Source organism: Solea solea, chromosome 5 (genome assembly GCF_958295425.1).
Source record: "Solea solea chromosome 5, fSolSol10.1, whole genome shotgun sequence".
NCBI classification, from domain to species: Eukaryota; Metazoa; Chordata; class Actinopteri; order Pleuronectiformes; family Soleidae; genus Solea; species Solea solea.
In genome coordinates this window covers 5,824,991-5,844,723 of record NC_081138.1, presented here as the reverse complement: position 1 = coordinate 5,844,723, position 19,733 = coordinate 5,824,991, and the positions used below count along the sequence as shown (strand labels likewise).

General features: G+C 39.0%; 1 long non-coding RNA gene across 3 annotated transcripts in view; it reads left to right on the top strand.

The window, feature by feature from the left end:
- Positions 1–1,149: 1,149 nt before the first annotated feature.
- LOC131459895 (uncharacterized) overlaps positions 1,150–19,733 on the top strand; it is a 122,406-nt gene continuing 103,822 nt past the window's right edge. The window contains exons 1-2 of one of the 3 annotated variants that reach the window (XR_009240298.1): positions 1,150–1,288; positions 1,368–1,503. This is a non-coding gene — a long non-coding RNA (uncharacterized LOC131459895). Of the gene's footprint in view, positions 1,504–11,143; positions 11,542–19,733 lie in introns of those variants that run through there. The other 2 variants (XR_009240296.1, XR_009240297.1) reach the window with 2 other exon arrangements.

The window sequence follows — 19,733 nt, the reverse complement described above, 5'->3', positions numbered from 1 at the left end:
CTGACTGGTATTACGAACAATAATTAGCCCAAGATAGTTTCTGTTTCCAACTTCTCATCTAGAAAGCATTGAATTCAACTCCCAGTTCTGACACAGCATTACTATGTCACCAAAAAGTGATTTTAGCCACCGAATTAGGCTGACCTAATTAAATCTGCATCTGGTTAAGTGGACGTTATTTGGTCACAACTTTTTCTTGCTGTCAGACAGCCGCGTTTGGCAGAAAACTAAGTTTGAGTCACTTTGTAAACCATGTCCAAATGAGTGATTTTCACCTCAAAGACCACATGACAGTTGCATTATTTCTGACTTTGGAGTTTAAAAGCTTTCATTCAGATTTACCCAAAGTAAAATTAACTTTCTGACTGAGGCGGCAGTAGATCTGTATAACTCCCATGTACCCTGCAAGCTTTAATCAATTTTATTTGTCAGTGGACTCTGGTGTGAGGAAGTCAGCGTTTAACAAAACAACACAGATTTTAAGTTTCCTATAGGAAAAGGCTGAATAATGGCAAGTTAAAGTGGTGAACATACTAAAATAGATTTCATTGAGTGCAATTTGAGCTGTTTGAGTGTTAGGGAACAGAATGGAAACTTATTTTTCAACCACTTCTGACCTCCCTTTAATCAGGTGACTAGCAGAGAAAAACATCAGTGGTGCCATTATCCCATGAGCTGAATCCTGCTGTTCATGATCATGAACCACCTGACAACTTAGTAAGTGTTAGCATTTTAAAAATTAACTTTATCAGTACTGTATGAATGAGAATAGTTTGAACAGTTTCACTCCTTAACAAAACTTTCCAACAGACTGAGGTACATTCATAACCCTTAATCTTTAGCTATATTAATTATAGTCAGTGTGATGTGTGGCAGAAGAATAGCAGCAAAAGTGAAATGGAAGGTCTACAGGTGTGCTGTTGAAAATTCGAAGAAGCTACATGCTTCAAATCACAGTATTGTGGGTTTTTAAACCATAAACTTTGTATTTGAATTAGGGTTGTTTGATCGCTGTGAGTCGATTCCTAGTGAGGGTGCAGTGATATCACGTTCCTGTGGTTTTGTTGTTTTTTCGGCCAATCAGCTGCTCACAGAGAAAACACATGGCTACTTAATATGCAGCTGCCGCTCCTCACTGCTACTGTGCTTCGAGAAGCTGTGTCTGTTCGCCGTTGAACGAAGATGGACAAACGCAGAAGAACTTAATCGTGGCAGTACATCTTAACGACGACAGTGACTTTTCGGGTCATGCCGACGCCGCTCGCATAGCGGAAGTTAGCATTTAAGGGTTAGCATTCAAGGTAGCAGACTTTATGCTAACGCGTTAGCATTCGGAGTTTGACTTCTTCGTTGCAAACTTTCTTCAGTTTATACAGAAACGGGTGGATTATTGGAAAGAAAGTGGCAGGACATGAACATAAGGAAAACATACACACCTTTGAGATGACGACATGATGCCAACGATGAGAAGCAAGCACCCCAAACCTTCTATCTTCTTATGGGGTGAGTTTTCATTAACGTCTACGTTAGTGTTTTTTTCATGCTAGACACTGTCTTTTTATAATCTCCTGTGCGTTTCAGAACATTATGTGGCTACTTGATTAACTAGCTCCAGGGCTGGCCCAAACATTTAAGGGGCCCAAAGCTGAATTTGATTCGGAGGGGGCCCTCCCACCATCTGAAATGTACCTCAATAAATTGCATTAACTATATTATAGCTGTGTTATTTACTCCAAACTATTGTCACACTTGTTTTTGTTTAGTTTTTTTTTTTGCATTGGGGGGAGTAAAATAACATGGCCTACTTTTAATTTGCACTTTCATATTCAAAGTGAATCACTGTGTGTGGTGATACTGGACTTGAATTGAAAATAAATGTATACAATTTACACTATTCTGATATATAAATGTATCTAAAGATATCTACTTTTTTTTTTTTAATAAAGATATCTACATTTCTTTCAAATGATAAAATATTTGTCCTCTCATTATCATTATTTGCTTATGGCTCGGGCCAGCTCTGGCTAGCTCATTGTAGTTGGTTAGCGAAACTTGTGTTCCATCAGATGATCGTATTATAAGCTGCAACGGGAGCATGTGAGCATCTGCTATTAATATAAATAACAAACCAACCTGATGTGCTTGAATAATGTGTCAATGACATGAAGTATTGACTGTGATACTAATGATTTACCAACTGTCTGAGCACGTCATCATCATTCAGCTCATTCAGTAACAGACTGAACCATCCACACCAACACAGAGCCACTTAAATGTATTTTATCTGATTTGATATTAGAAATGTGTATCTATCTTTCATCCTTCTAACTCTTAAGACTTAGACAAACTTTGTTGTTGTCGTTGTAGGCGTTGGTGGCAGATTTTGAGGCCTTCAGGGCGGGGGTATGGGGCTGACATCTTTGCAACAGACAGATTAATGTATGGATATACAATCCAAAAATTAAATATTCCAACTAAAAGTAGCCTCCTGACTAAAATGGACGATGCAACGATGAAACTGTATTTACTGCAACTGCACTACATACTGTTATTTCAAAAAGAAAAGAAACAACAACAGTTATTTCATTTCAAATGTTAAGAGATTATTATGTCCAGTTTTTTATGTTTTGTATATGTATTGTTCTGTGTCGCAGTGTAGCTCACAAAGTAGTACATGTGCTCCAGTTTCTGTGATGAGAAGTAGCACATACAGAGAGGTGTGGTTTCACTGATATCTTAGACCAGGATGGGGTTGGGCTATGTAAATGGGATGATTCTGTTGCTTGGCTCCCAGAAGGTATAAATCTTTGAGGCTAAAATTCTCCCTAAAGCAGTTTGACGAGTGCCCACATTCAAATGGCCACATCTTCTTCAAATATTTTCAGATTTCCACGTGTTAGACATTGATGAAAAGCTTTCAGAATCTCAAAATGTCCCTCAGCCTACTTGTTCCTGGTTAATCCATGGATGGTCACAGGAGTGGACAAGACGGAGGCAGGTGATCCGCTGAGGAGACCTTTAGGAGAGAAGCCTAAAGAAAAATTAGAATTATTATTTATTATAAACACAGAGCTGTCGTTAGTTGAAAGTCCCAGTTTATAGGAAAACTAGACCAGACCTGTGTTCATTCCTTGACAGTAAGAAGCCAATCAGAGCATGGTGTAACCAAAAATATAGATAATGTTAGAGTAGATTACTTTAGAGTTTGTGTCTTCCTGATTCTAATGAAATATGTTCACGGTCAAGGTAGACAGATGATTACATGTGTCATCTTGAGGACTGAGGATCCTCAGAGCTAGAGGTAGCATCAGGCTGTGTGTGTGCTTGTCTTGATGTTGCCTCTGTTCTCCTTGGCCAAGAATCTTCTGGTAAAAAAAAACACCACCACAGACTACACTTTCATTGATCCTTTATTTCACAAGTCTTCGGATACAGGCAGAAATAGTAACCGTCTTTCTAGTTCCATGCTGTATCAGTTTCAGGGCACTGGTTTCAGTTGTTTTTGTCAATATGTCCAAAGAGCCACAGCAACTGCTGCTGAAAATTTGGCCTTTTCCCTTAAAAAGTGACTTCTCTCAAGAGTGGTAATGACCCAGTGGATAATTGGCATCACACATGCTGTGAACAGTGAATACTAATCAGAGCTTTTAATCAGGCATCTCCAATCTGAAAGCTGAGATGCATGTGAGGGCAAATTTGGCAAAGAAATGTTTATCCGGTTTTTTTTTTTCATTTTCTTTTAAAGATATTTTGAAATCAGACTTTAAATTCCCTCAGGGGAACTGATGTCACATCTCTTATTGAGTAGTAACAAGATATTTGTTATGTTCTAGATCAGAGCTTTACCACTGTAGGCTTATAAAATAAAATATGAGCACATGCTCAAGGTAATTTCATTTTTTTTTTTGATTTACCAAGCCACATTTTCCCTGCACCCAGCACATCCTTTGCTGAGAGACAGTTGACATTAAAGAAGCATACTCTCATTCATAATAATCATATGTACCTTGACTGACATGTTGTTTGATCAAAGAAGATGAATTAGATTTAAAGTCCTCAAAGTGCAAGGTATCCTTCATAAGACATGCTCCTCCTGTCTTCATACTTTTCCCTCTCACTGTAATTTGCTCACCTCCTTGCCCTCTTGTCTCCCTTCTCATTTTGTTCTTTTCCCTGACACATTTGAATCACATATCACTTTTCAGACTGTGCTCTGAAAAAGGTCAAAAATTCCCTCCCATTCACTTTTCTTACTGTTGTGAAAGCCGGAGGAAGAGGAAGATCCATTTCAGCCTGTCTGTGGTGGCTGAAAGTTGAGCAAGATCCTTCTCGAGAGTGAAAGGCATAATGACTCCTTAAAGTTCTGCATGTGCAAACACAGAACTGTGATCTTTTCAAAAATGTCAGGATCAACCTCCAAGTGTACTGCCCACTGAAATCATTTATTTCTAGTGGCAATTACGACTCTGCCAGTGAAGACAGCCCGTGACAAAAGGGAAGATTGCAAAAAAAAAGCCAATATACAGTATATACTGAGACTCTAATGTGTCATTCTAAAGGTTAAACTTCTACATGGCAGTTGTGGTCATACATTAACCAAACAGCTTCACATTTACTAAAATGATTTGGCATCAGCACTATTACTTTTTTCCCCACTCAACGTAGGCGGAGTAATCACTGCACGGCTGCGGGAAACTGCTGTGACTTTGTTTTATACGCGACACACACACACACACACACACACACAAATGAGTGACTAGTGACTTTACACCAGACTCCTGTAGTTGTTGGAGATTAACCCACATTTTTAGGATTGTTAAGTAGTTTTAACTGATCTACAGTTAGGCACTGTTTGGCTTGATTTCTGTCCACACGTCTCTGGAGCACAGACTCCTACTCCACAGACTACAGCGGCAGCGGTCTGTGATACCGCTCGTGATCGGCGGTGCTGTCCCTAAATACACCAGACTCCTCTGTTAAATATAGAGATTTACCTGGTAGATTAAGCCACGTTTTTAGGATTGTTAAGTAGTTTTAACTGATTCACAGTTCGGCACTGTTCGGCTTGTTTTCTGTGTGGGACGTCTCTTCCTGTGATGGCACTCTGGCCAATCAGTGGCCGGCAGTCTGACCAATCATCGCATAGTACCTACTCTGCACGCTTTTGGAACCTCGGTGGAGCAGGTAGTAAAAATAGTACCTGGTACCAGGTATGCTAGTGGAAACGCTACTTAAACCGTGCCGTGGCGTAAGCGAGGCGAGTAGAGCCGGTGGAAATACGCCAATAGATCATATATTATAGCGGAACTTTGCGAGTCTGGTTGCATTTTCACCTTCTTCTGTATGGAGCTCCCCCTACAGTTTTGGAGAACAATTTCTTTTTGTAACGTAAACATTCATCCATGGTCTACGGCTTTACTTACTTACTTAAATAACTGCTTATGCCCCCTCCCCTCCCCCCTCATGGCAACGTGCATAATGTTTTCAACACAAGCCATGGAGCCATATCCATATCGGTCAGCATCCATTTTTGCATGCTTCTAAATTCTTGCCATTCGAAAATATTGTATGGCCCCTCGCTCGGTCAGACAGTCGTTTTCTCTATTTCTCTTGCTCCGACAATGGTTTTTGCTGCTTCTTTTTCGCCAGCTCTGCCACGAGGAACGTCTAAAATAAAGCTATCGCTGCAGCCCTGATCATGCAAGGCTGGCTTTCTGCTGACAGACAGGAAGAGACAACCCCCAATCTCCCCACAATATTTAATCATCACAATGATTTCAAAGCTGTTAAATTAGTTCTGCTTTAAAAATGAACATAGTCTCCCAGGTTCCTCCTGATGCCAAATAGCAAGTGAAAATACACTGAATAGCCTTTAGGAGGCTTCTCAGCTGGTTGCAGAAAGTTTGAATGTAAGTCTATGTATAATTAGACTCTACTTCTCACTTTATTTACAATGCCAGTTAACAAGTTTTGCTTTCTCAAAAGGTGGTTCTAGATCTTTTTTCAGTAGCACATGATGGCAATGTTGTTAATTTATGGACAATGTGGCGAGGGAAAGGGAAGTATGGGGCCCTCTGCAACCCAATCTCAGATAAGCGATTGAAGATGGATGGATGGATGGCTCTTCCCATTTAGTGCAAAGTTAAGTATAGCACAAATATGTGGACATTAGTGTGATAAACAGCTGGCGTCGTCCAATAGAAGCCTGGTTGCTAGTGACGGATTAGAGTTTGGATTTGTATGGGTGACGTTACAATCGGTTGCCTCTTGGCTGCACTGCACAAAATATCCATCCTTCCATTTTCTACCGCTTTATCCTCCACATGATGGTCGCGGGGGGGTGGTGTGCCAATCTCAGCTGACATAGGCTGAAAGGCGGGATACACCCTGGACAGATGGCCAGTAAATCATCAGTAAAGAGACAAACAACCATCCACTCTCACACTCACACCTACGGTCAATTTAGAGTGTCCAATTTACCTAATCCCCATATTGCATGTTTTTGGACTGTGGGAGGAAACCGGAGAACCTGGAGTAAACCCACATACAGCACAAAATATCGAACTGGTAAATATAAAACATCTTGGAGAAAGTTTGACACAAATGTGATTCCCATAGCCTTTCATATATTTAATATATAATTTGTGCAATGCTACCACAATTTACAATACCATAGTCAAAATTTGAAAATGCATATTCCAGTGTTTTATGCTTGGTTTTACTCTTTATAAACCACTTTTGATTTCAATTGTTCAAATTAGGAAATAATACTCCAGCTAATAGTCAATAGTCCCCAGATGTCTATTTCACTCCCTTTTTTTTATTTGGCTACAGAATTCTGATATGTGTTCATTGGGCTCAATATAATTAACTGTTCTGTATTCACATGTTAGACACATAACAAAATGATATTAACAAAGTAAATTCTGCCATTGTTAAAGAAAAAGAAAGAAACCTGCAGAGAACAAAAAAAAAACACACACACACAGCAAACTGCAGGAAAAAAGCTCAAGGCTCATGTTTTGTCTGAGTATAAGAGTGTAATAAAAGCTTTCTACCAATATCTTTATTTTAATTAAAAAAAGATACCAAAGATTAAAGACTATTCAGCTAAAAGTCTTTAGTTTTTACACAAGAGGTGTGCAGTTACTGCTGCAGCTGCACATTCTTAGTAAAAATACATCCACTTTTGTTAATCATTCCAAGAGAGACAGAATCATTTCTGAAAATCTAAGTGAGGTGTCATAGATTTGTCATCTTGTTGTAAGAGATGAATTCTGATTGTTGGATATGAAGAAAGGGCGAAACAAACCTCAACAAATGGACACAAAAAAGTGACACTTCAACGTAATTAAACGAGGCAGCTCAACAACAACCCTGATGCTGGGTCTCTTTGTGTTCACAATACAACATGCGCACCATAATTTACCAATTTCAACCTCCTTCAAGTGGTAATTATGGCAGGCTATATTATATTACACTGAAAGAGATGAAATATTCAAGTTCACATTATGTCTGAAAAACTGACAAACATGTTTGCATTGTCCTCTGTAATCAAGGCACTTATACACTTTAATTTAATGCTAATCTTTTTGAAATACACTAGTCTATTCTTACATGATGAAGTATACAACCATGGCTCAAATGTAAATTTTCAACAAGGTAAAAGTCCCATTTAACAACTTCAGAGGCGCATATCTCAGCATGCCATGCCTATGTAAGAAGATAATAGTTACATGCAGGTGAAATGTAAACATTTCAGGTGCCAGATTGTAAATCCCAGGTGAAAAAGGGTTTAAGCCTTGGCAGAAGTCTGTGCTCTCTGAATGTTCTTGTGTTTTTCTGTGTCTTGTTGTATGAAAACACATTCCAGGACTTTACTTAGTGGAGCAAATGTCAGGATGACTCGACACAACACAGGCTTTTAGCATTCAAATCGCTGCCAACAGTGATAAGGTATCAAACGACAAGATACAATTTATGTAAAGCAAATCAGACGCACACTGAAAAATGTCACTCTCCATTGCTGCATATATTTAGTTGACTAATGGTGTCATGTGTTGTTGTTAATCTGCATGGTACGACATGTGACGCTGCTAATCCTTTTTGCGCATTGAAATGGATCGCACAATACCACATGACTGACACTGATTGAGTCAGCGTTGTTTCATATGGTCACACGCACACTGTTGCTTCTTTGTCCTCTGAGTTTTTGACTAGATGTGTTTACTCCTTGTGCTTACAACCAGCGGCTACTTGACTGGGGCTAATGTTAGTGCTCACCAACAGCCAACTCACAAAAGCTTGATTCAAGAGCTTAAATCAAGTGACAAACACACATTTTCAGTTCATTACCAGGTCGTTCAACATCCTCTCTCACTGTGAGGGAAATTCATAACCCTTGTGCAGCCTTTGTGTTGATACATATTATTTATTAGAACCATCAGTAGGTAGTTGGACGCAACTGGACTTCTTTGAGTTAGGTTGTCCTGAAGCTAACCTGAAATATGTTAAAGGTCATTAGACAGATGATTTTCATGTTTAGGACTGATCTTCAGAATTGGAGGTAGTGTCAGGCCTTGTAGCATGTGTTGATGTTGCCTCTGTTCTTCTTGGCCAAGTATAAATCCCTTAAACTTCACTCATCAAAGACTCCAGGGCCTCCTTCAACCTTGATAGCAAAAATTGTACAACCCTCACTCTCTGTTGAGCTCCTTCCTGCTTCACTTATTTGTGAGAGGAATGATGCAAACTCCACAGTATTCTGAGGTCTGAAAGTATACTTCATCTTTGTACAGATGTGTGAGCTGCTGTGGCTAAGTTGCTTGGGAAATTGGGATTTCATATGTGTGTTTTTGTTCCGTTCACATGTTGACCTGTTATTCATTTATTGTTCCATCCTCTTGCCTGGGAAATGCATGTGGTATAATGCATTTCTCTTTGTTTTACGTTATCCAAAGGTCACTGAATCAGTAGCAACTGGACTTGTAGTTTTCCCAAAGCCCTTTCACCTCTTATCCAAGAGACTTCTTGAGTCCTGAAAGTTTGTATGTCAAACCACCTCTCAACAGAGGACTGTCAATGTTGACACCACCTATAAACAACTTGACTAATTTAGTGTCATGTAACTCTGACAACCGTAACACTCTAATGACCATTGTTAACAACCAGGAGATCTCCAATGACTGTAGTTGACTGTCAGGGAAGGTTGGGGAGAAAAAGATGCAGAATCAGCAAAAGTTTTGAATCGTTTCAGCTTTTTATCCACATGACAACATAATTTTGGGAGCTTTAAAATGCTATTTTTGGGGGAAAAAAATGCCATCCTTGCGTTTTTGTGTACACAACCAATATGCTACTTTGGGAAAATTATGATATCATAGCTCCTTCTTGCTCTCTTCTTGAGTTTGGAAATTGTTTGGTCTGTTTTCATTTTGATAACTACTATTTTCGTTCCTTAGTCGCCCTGGCTTGGTTCATTCCGCCTCTGTTTTTGTAATTGTATACATTGTAGTGTATACATGTTCCAATAAAGCTTTATTTAAGAAAAAAAAAAAGGAACACAGCACTTTTTGAACACAGTATGCATGCTTAATGCACATGGTCCGTGTCTTTACCTCAATGGACTAGCAGGCCTAGCATATACTATATCGTTTAGAGTCCGTTTTGGTTTAATGTGGATGAAGACATTTCTTGAAGCATAGCCGTGTTTACAGAACACTTTTCAATCTCACCTCAGAGCTGCCTGATGGCATTTCACAGGAGTTAAATATTGCATTATATTTGCCGTCGGAACTTCAAATTTCCAACTCGGAAACTTTGAGCAACTTTACTGAACCCAACATGGGATTTGGAGATGGCAAATGGACTATAAGCATTAATTGCTTCTGTCTCATTTGTTTCACAGTAAATCAGTTGTGCACACTGTTTAATTTATAACCCTTGCTATAACAATGGCTTCCTGCACACCTCGAGACAGCCAGTCATAACCACTGTTAGATCCCGGTCAAACCGCATGCTGTATGCTTATTGACTATTGAAATATGGCATCACATCTTTTGATATTAGGTAATGTAGAGGAAGAGGTGTTGAGGTTCGATGCCCAGCCTGAGTGAACCCAGCTCTGTGTTTCCTGAGGAGCACTGAATGTCGCAAACATCCACCTATCTGTGTTCTGCCTGTCATCCATGTTGGGGTTACAGTGGAAACTCCGTAATCAAGACACCTTTCACTGAAATATATTTACTGTTTTATTTTTATCCATAATAAGTGCTTAAATGTAACTATTACGTCCAGCATTTTATGGGCAGCAGTTGGAGGAAATGTCTGGAGGAGAAATCACAGGTGACACATTTCACTTTGTTCCTTTCCAGGATTTCGTTCCACAACCTGGGACAACCAGGGAGGGAGGCTGCTGCTCTGTGGGGATTCTGAGGAGAATGCGTCTGTAATTGTTTCCCTAATCAGTTTCCTCTCCCCGCTAAGGGAGGATCACATTGTCTATTACAATCTATGGTTAACACACACCAGCATCAGCAAAATCTAACCACAAGTGTTGACTAATGAAGTGTGTTCTTCCATTAAAACATCCATAATAAGCTCATTCAGTGGCAAGGAACATGGGCCCTTCTCTCTGCAAGAAGTCCGCCTGTTTGTTTTCCTCCACTCTGCAGCAGTATTTCTGGGGTATCTTTATTTTAATAAACAATCGTTAAAAAATAAATATAGCAGTGGGCCCAATTATAAGAGAGTATTATCTGGACACCCGTTAGCCGTTTTAGTCTGGATTTGGCTATATGTCATCTGGAGATGAATTAGCCTCTGGAGCAACAGCGAATATTTTGGGACTTTTTAAATGACCAGGCCAAGACTTTCATGTCATACAGTGGTACAATTATGGTTGGGAGATTGCATCTACAACCCATATGTTTTTATTTATTTTTTTTGTCACCACGTGCATGTTTTTGAGTTTCTTCATCTTTATGAACAGTTATCTGTATGTGAATCATAGGCTGGATATAAAAAAAGGAACCTAGTCTTCTGGATTCCTCCTGAAGCCAATTTAGGAAGTGAAAATATTCCACCAGGGGGTGAGTCTGCTGCAAAAAAGCACTCAGTTTGATTGGAAGTCTATGGTAAAATGAGCCTACCTCCTATTTAAAACATCAGTAAATATTTGTCTGAGGAGCTAATGGTCTCAATCACTAGTTTCAGGTTTTCTTGAATAGAATATAATGTTTGGGTCACAAGTGGACACCAGTGTGATGGATTCCTAGTTGCAGGCTACGCCTCTGAACTTCCAGTTGCGAAATGTTGCCATGGTGCCAGATCCTCTTCACGAGGGATGCGTGGGTTCCTTTCACACACTGTTGTGGAGTGTGATAATGACGACTGATCATTGTGATTGATCACTGAGCATGTTTACAGTTTAATCTCCTGCACTTTGCAGCAGCGATGACGAGCTGTTGCACGCAGCTGAAGGATAAGGTTCTTCAGACTACATCTACAGTACCTGCTGAATAACTCTCTGGATATTTAGAGGTCAGAAATTGTTTGTGTGGAAAAAGAGAGGAAGATTGAGAGGGATTACTGCAGATGCAGTGCAGCCATTTGCGATTGAGATGTAGTCTGTATAAGGTATAGTAACCACTCACTTCCAAGAGGTATGACCAATGGTTGTAGATCAAAATGCCTCTGTATGCAATTGGATAGACCTTCAACCAATCAGACAGATAATCCACATCGCATATGCAGAGCGACGGAAAATGTTTCAACACATTTGCTAGAGGCAACAGCCCAATCTAAAGATAGCTGCTATGAACCACAATAACTCTCTGCATGTTACTTTTATTATAAGAACACCACATATGGGAAGTATATAGAGATGCTCTATATAATGTTACCTTCACATAGAGAGAACACATGCTCAATTTAAATCTTTCAACACTGTCTGTTCACGTCCTTATCTCATAAATCAATAGTGTGGTCAAGATATTTTAATCTCTGATAATGAGGAAGTACTCATTATTTATGTCCGTTTGTTCTACCTGTTGTCTTTTTGGTCAACCAGTGCCTGGTCAAATGTGATTGACAGGTCAACCTGAAGGCCTCTGACCCTGAAATAATTCCCTTCACCAACATATTCAATTGCAGGATGTGTTTTTAAAAAGGCGATTTCACGGAGATTAACTTTAGTTGTAGAGCTGCAGGATGGGTATAATATGCATTATTCTTGTTTTAAATCCAATTATGCTGTTACTGTGGCTCTTACAGCAAATAATCCCAGACAAGTGTTAAGTGGGACTTCTTAATAAAACAAGATCATTTTGAAATCAACTCACTTTACTAGAAAACATTTATTTCTGGGTCATGGTGTGGATTTGACTAACTTTATGGACTGTAGATTATTGCTGTGATGTGTTGCATAGTTGTTAAAGCTGTCTACAAATCTCTTTGTACCTGCTGTTTCATGTGCTGTGTATGGAATCTCTATTGGGACACAATGCATGTATTATGGATTTATTATCCATATGCAGCTTCTGTACATCATAGCAACTTTGGTTCCACCAGGCAAAGGACTGCATTGGAAAGTATGCAGGTATTGGCTTGTTTTTTTTCCCCCGAATTTCTATTCTTTCCACTTCTCATTTTAGTCAGATGCTCTAGAGCCATGGTTCTCAAACTTTGGTACACAATCTGGTACCTTGAATGTGTGTTATCAAGTAGCTTTTTTACCTGTGGGTCTTATTCAGGGGTTGGCCAAAACAAGCCATATTTATGTTTCAGTTAAGTTCTACTGTATATACCAGGGTATGTGATTGGAGTGGAGCTAAGGAAAATGAAACAAATATCAAAATAAATAATAATAAATTAAATAATAATTATTTGAGTCAATTTGTCTCTTGCTGCATCTTAATCCAATTTCACTATACCAGTGTGTGAAGCATTATGTGAGAAAGGGGAGGATGATGAGACAGCAAATTATATTAGTGGGAATAAATCTGCCTCCTGTGAAAAGTCTGTATCCTTTTTTAATGTTGGCGATAGTGGGCGTTACTCTGAGAGCTTAATATTTTCTCAAGTGGTACTTGGTTTAGAAAGTTTGAGAACCACTGAACTAAAGTGTTAGTGTTCATGTTTACCAATGTTAATTCTGTTGTTTTCTTTTGAAAATGCCTTTAATCTCAACATACTGAAAATCCATATTCACTCATATGTTGTATAAACAATTATACAACATACTCTTTGACATTACCAACAAAATGTAATAATCTGATGCATTCAAAATATCTATATTGGTGGAACAGCTATTAAAAATGTCAATTTTTATTACCTTTTTACTATAGGAAAATGATCATGTAATTGATTACATGTAAGACTTGATTGTATATCTATCTCACCCATGCTCCTGGACGCTTCACTCCATTTGCAAATCTGGTGAATGACTGTAATCATCAACTATCTAACATTAAATGATCCACTGGAAACTATGGACTTCACAGTTTAGTAAAAAATCTAAATACATGGAGCAGTAGTTCAATAGCACTGAGGTTATCAGGCTGACTGTGACGATTTCTTGACGACCCATAGCCACTGCTTCATATGGTGTGTAATAATAGTGCGTTGTTCCTAATAGACAGGCAAAAAAGTGGCATAAAATTCGTGTTTATTCAAAGTGATAAAGGCGAGTCATTTATGCTTTGAACAAATGTGATGTAACAATGCTATAAAAAACAACAGTTAAGGGCATGCCTGCAGGAAAGTATTCAGCAGGTGGATGCTGCCCTATGTGTGCCTGTTGATAGATGCAACTGATAGACCTAGCACAAAACAAACAACAGTAGGCTGTTAACGAATGCAAACTTTATTTACAGGTAACGGAAATAAGACATTTAGCCTTGTAAAAAAAAATAATCTACTACAATTCCAATAGCAACGACAGAAGCCCTTAACATTTCCACAACTGTCCTCAAACTAAGCAACATGTAACAATGAGGTTTCAGGTAATCGGGTAACCTGCAAGAACAACTACAAGAGTAAAAAAAGCACACATTGTTCAAGCGAACACACATCCACCCACACACACACGTAATGCAAAGAAAGAAAAGATACGCTTGAGTAAATACACAACATCATAATAAACACATTTTACCTTGGCTTAAAGGGCACCAAACTTGGCCTTGCACTCAGGTGTGTTACTAATAAAACCCCTGACGTGCTGATAAATCCAGTCTATCCAGAACGGACATGCATTAAAGCCAGATGTGTCGGCCTCTTTTGGCTCATTGTACTTCATAGCCAGGTTTTGAAACGTCTATATATTTAATATATAATTGGTATATCAATATACAGTATATATAAATGATATATGATATTTGCATGAATTTATTTATAACAAAATGTATCCATTTGGTCCTTTGGAAGTGGGGATTAGGAGGCTTTCTTGCTTCAAACTATCGTTATTCTATTAGCCTTTAAAAATCGACCATCATTCGCCCTCTAATAGAAACTCTGTAATGAAGCCTTGTAGGAGAAAAAAAATACACCGAATTACAAAAATGGTGGGTGAGCACTTTCTCTTTTCCCCGCTGTAGCATATAGCACTCAGCGTGGATACATCGTTTCCATCCCACTCCTTTAAAAAATAATTACATAATTGCACTGTTAATTACTGTGCTCTGTAGATTTAATTAGTCGAAGTCCCTGTTTGCTCCACTTTCTGCAGACTGTGGGACTTAACCTCGCTACGTCAGGGTAACCAGCTAATTCAAAGGAGTTATGCACTGATGAACATGTGCAGCCAGTGACTGTATGAGGCTATACATAGGCAAAGTGATGCTTTGAGCTAAAATGCTAATGAAAGCGTTCTATGTTGATGATCACAATTACAATGGTGACATGCTGCTTTTTACCAAGAAGAATGTAAGTTAAGAGAGGTAGCACTACATTTCTTTTGACTAAACACAAAGTAAAGGTGACGCTAGTGCACACACCTTTAGCGACAGAAAAATAACTAAAATATTATCTGGGAAGCATGAATATTTCTATACAAAAAAAAAACACTAAGGTTTTTGGTTCTAGATAATAGAACCTCTTAATAAAGGTATTTTAATAAAGTAAGAATTAAGTAGTCCCTGAGCACCGTAACGGCTGGTCGCAGAGTTGCACGAAAACGAGCGCTCCGTCAGACCAGAGCACTTACGTTTTTGAGTACGCTTCCGTTGTCGTTTCTGTCACCTGAGAGGGGCAAACAAATGTTTTGCGACTTGTTGGCGTTTTGGGACTTGTTGGCGTTTTGGGACTTGTTGGCGTTTTGGGACTTGTTGGCGTTTTGGGACTTGTTGGCGTTTTGGAACTTGTCGGCGTTGTGGGACTTGTCGGCGTTTTGGGACTTGCCAGCGTTTTGGAACTTGTCAGTGTTTTGGGACTTGTCTGCGTTTTGGGGTTTGTGTGTGTTTTCTGTCCTGCGTGTTTTGGGGTTTGTGTGTGTTTTCGCTTCTGCGTGTGTTTTTAAATCTGCAGCTTGTTCCTCCCCCTGCATGTGTTTTGGGTCGTTGCAGTGTGTTTGCGCCTGTCGGCCACCATCGTTTGGACAGTTGTCTTTGGATTTTTGTTCTTCTTTCTTTCTTTCTTAACCTTTAGTGTTTAGTTCAGCTGCTGACCTCCATGTAGAACCAGCCAGCCAGCAGCCTATGCTGCTTTTCTGTTAGCGTTTTCCCTTTTGATTTTCTGCCCTGCCCTGTTTGTGTTTCACCGGTGTCTTATTTGTCTCACCAGTGTCGGATTATTCCTAGTGTATTAGTCTCTGTGCTCCCCAGTGTCTTTGTTGGTTAATTTCTTTGTTTCAGGTCACTTTGTTACTGTACTCCCTGTGTTTCAAGATTTTTTTTTTTGTGTTTTACTTTTTGCCTTTTTGTTAGTTTGTTATAGTAAAGACACTAATTTTTTTCAAGCTGCTTTTGGGCCCTTTTTGCCTTTTAGTTTGGCTGGAAACATGTCTTCCATGATATCATACGAAAGACATGCTTTTAACTAATTATGCATCAGATCTCTCAACAGCTCTTTGACTAACCAGGACTGTGGTATGGTAATGTCACACATGGGAAAATACATTTGAGCAGAGTGCATCAGATTTCCTGCCTTCATTTTACAGTTGCAGGATCATAATTATACATTTCTGCAAATCAAAAATACATGTGAAATCACGTTTCTAAACATAAACAATGTTACTTATTCACATGTCCACTGTAAATAAATGTACATTTAATCTCAGAGACCCCAAGCGGCTCCCAATGGCAGCGTGGTATGGATGGGTATCTATCATATATGTGTGATAGAAAAAGCGCTGCATGTCAGTGTGTTGTGTGAATGGCAAATCCGTAATCTAAAGTGCTTTGAGTAAGACTAGAAAATCAATATAACCTTTTCCTGGACATGGATATGGTTAAGTTCAGGCACCAAAAGCACTTGGTAAGAGTTAAGAAAGGGTAATGGTTTTCCCTTCATATTGTCCCCACATTCTCTGTGCTCCCCTAGCACTAGCACTAGCCTGGGTGAACACAGCCAAATCTGTCAGCAATTTGATTTAGCCCTGCAGACACGTCTGGCAAGGACGCCATTTTGGCCAACTACAGAATCTCAGGAACCAACAGGTTTATCACGATGGCGACAGAGAAGTGGCGTCTAGCAGCTTTAGTATGCGACCAACATGGTGGCCACCGAAGAGCAGCTGTCTTTCAGTTTAGCTGTTGCTTCCACTTTAGAGCTCCCCCAGGCAAAAGTCGCTAGACACCATTACTACTGTAGAAAAGTACAACAAGCACATTTGTTGACACGTTTTCCATTGCTCTGTATACATTGTGTGCAGAGGGATTTTTATCTACATCCGTTGATTATACCTCTTGGAAGTGGGACTCTTCCAGTCTGGCGTTAGTCAGGCTATCATAACACAGCTACAGTGTGCAACAAATTGACCAACACATGGTCTTGAATTGTGGTTGGCAGCCTCTCTGATGTCTCCCTGTGTTACTGCCACTACCAACACCCAACCACCTGCTAATATCATTGCCTCAATATTTGAAATACGTCACAAGTTTGTTGACACGACACACATAAAACTAAGTATAGCAGTCAAACAGAAATGGTGAAATAGCGACTTTTTTTTTCCAGACCAGGCTGCAACTTCAGCTACTCACAGTAAATCAAAAATGTGGATACATTCAGAAATGTTGTCCTTATTCTGTTAAACACGTTTAGCAGCGATATTGATGCGAGCCATAAATGCATGGATGAGGCAGACACACCCGTGAGTGCAAACAGGTCCAATGATGACCTGTCATCTTGTCTGACGATGACCGGAGCATCACAGCCCTGACACGGTTCACCACGGTGACCTGTTCACCTGTCTTGCGTTCAGACTTGTCACATAGTCGATTCGATTCTTGTAAATAATGTGTGCCTCCTCACTGTAGAGCAGCTCTGGGCAAATTTATTTATTATTATAATTTAGTTTTCTGATTGCAATGAAGCCGTGTGCGCTTCATTTGCAAATCTCAAGCTGCAATTTTAAGGCTGTAAAGTGAATAATTGTAATGATTGTAATTAGTGCTGTCAAGAGATTAAAAAAAAAAGAGCGATTAATTAATTATGCTCTGTAATTAATTGATCTAATTTATTTCTTTTTTAATCTCACCTAAAAATTACTGAGAAAAGCCCTCAACTTGAGGTATTTTCATTTAAATTCATTATTGTGGCAGATCAAAAGATTGATATAAAAACTTTATAAAAGACTTTAGTAATTTATTGTTAAAACATCAGGTCCATATAAAGTAGCCTGTCGGTCGCATACATGCTCATACGTGGGGTGTTTTCCTCCAGTTTAGAGCTTTGCTACGGTTCGCTAAATTGCTAACGTCTTCGCTGCTAACGTTAGCTGTGGCTTTGCATTGACGTGCTAGGCTAAACTGGAGCTGCTTCGGTGGTAAGCAAACTCCTTCTTACACAGAAGGCATATCACTTTACCTTTATTAATGGTGCTGTCGGGGCGTTTTTGAAATGTAAATGTCCGAGAACTCTCACGACACAACAACATAACACGGTAAATATGACTGTAATTAATTAATCGCAATTAACGCGATTATTTGACACCCCTAATTATAATTATAATTTCCCTTTCATTCTTTCCAGTCCCATCAATCTTGATTTTATTCAACCATTTTTTACTTGAGATCAGAAAGCAGACGTAACATCTAAGGATATTATCATGAAATACGATTTTCCATCCAATCCTGAATTTAAGTATTGATGCTGTTCTCATGCATTAGATTTTCTTTATGTATGTGCTAAAAGTGTTCTGATAGAGAACTGATTCATCTGAAATATCTCCCAAAAATATGGTACAAGCCCCACCACCCACCGGCAAGTGAATTCTCATATTTTTCCCACCTCTACAAGTTCAGACAAACAGTACATCATTTCTGCTGCTGGTGTCTCTCAATCAAAACAATAACAGAAGACACAGCTTGGGATCATGGGAATTGTTGTCTTGCGTCTTTGGTGGCAGAATGCGCTGCAAATGGCAATGTTATTCGTGATCTATTAGTGACAGATAAAAAAAAGACAACTAGCTTACTAGTAGAACCAAATATTTTGTCCCTCACCTTGTTGTTTCATGGGAGATTTGAGTCAGAAGTTATTGCAGAGACAGTTTTATTTGATTTTACAGTTACTTCATCCTAAAAACCGAGTGCAAAAAACATGTCATTACTGCCTACATGACAATAAAAGAATATTGAATCATGAAAGGTGACAAAAAGGTTAAGTTGAGTAGAAATACAGTACACTGCTCAACAAAATATATTACACTGATCTTGTTTTTAGGTTTTTAATTAAAGAGCTGTTACGTATGGTATCTTTAATGTTAAGTCATTGATTAATGGATTAATCATTTCAGGCTTATAATAATGGAGAAATATGGTGTGGCATGTGCAATCCATCACAAAAGTCATGTAATAAGTAAAACCATTGAACAGCGGATGTTAACACTCATGTGCCTGGGTCAAGTGTTGATTTAACTCTATGGTCATGTTGAAGCGATTCCCTGTTTTAGATTTTATTATAATGGACTTGGAGAAGTTGCCGAGGTAATCAGGCTTTTAATGCCTCCAGGGAGTGTTTCAATCTGGACTTTATGTGTTTTTTGCGCTGTCCAATCACAATGTAATCACATAGTGTATGTTAATAACAGTTGCTGTACAGCATAAAGAGGTCAGATAACCCTGATTGCTGGGAATATTGAGCGGCCAAGCATTCCACCCCCCCCCGAGGCTGCCGCCCCTCTCATCTCCCTGAACGACCAGTTAAAGGCCTCAGAGATGTTGTTTTCAGCAGTGTCAGGTTTGGCTTTATGGTCACATTTAGAAATAAAAGAAACTGGATAAAAATGTATTTATTAATACATTCATACCTTGTTGGTTTACTGATTTTAATTTTTACATTCTACTGATTTAAAACAAATGCAGGAAAGAGATAAAAAAAAAAAAAGACAACGGCCTTTGAAACACAGGTTTTGTTATTTGAACACAGTTCGTTCTGGAACGTGTACTGTAGACAGGAAAAATAATCAAATACAACACATGTTCAACTCTTGTAAAGCCAAGTTGTCCGTATAAATTTCCATTATATAGCGTGCAATATCAGGGGACAAAAATGTTGTAATTAAAAACATTATTGTA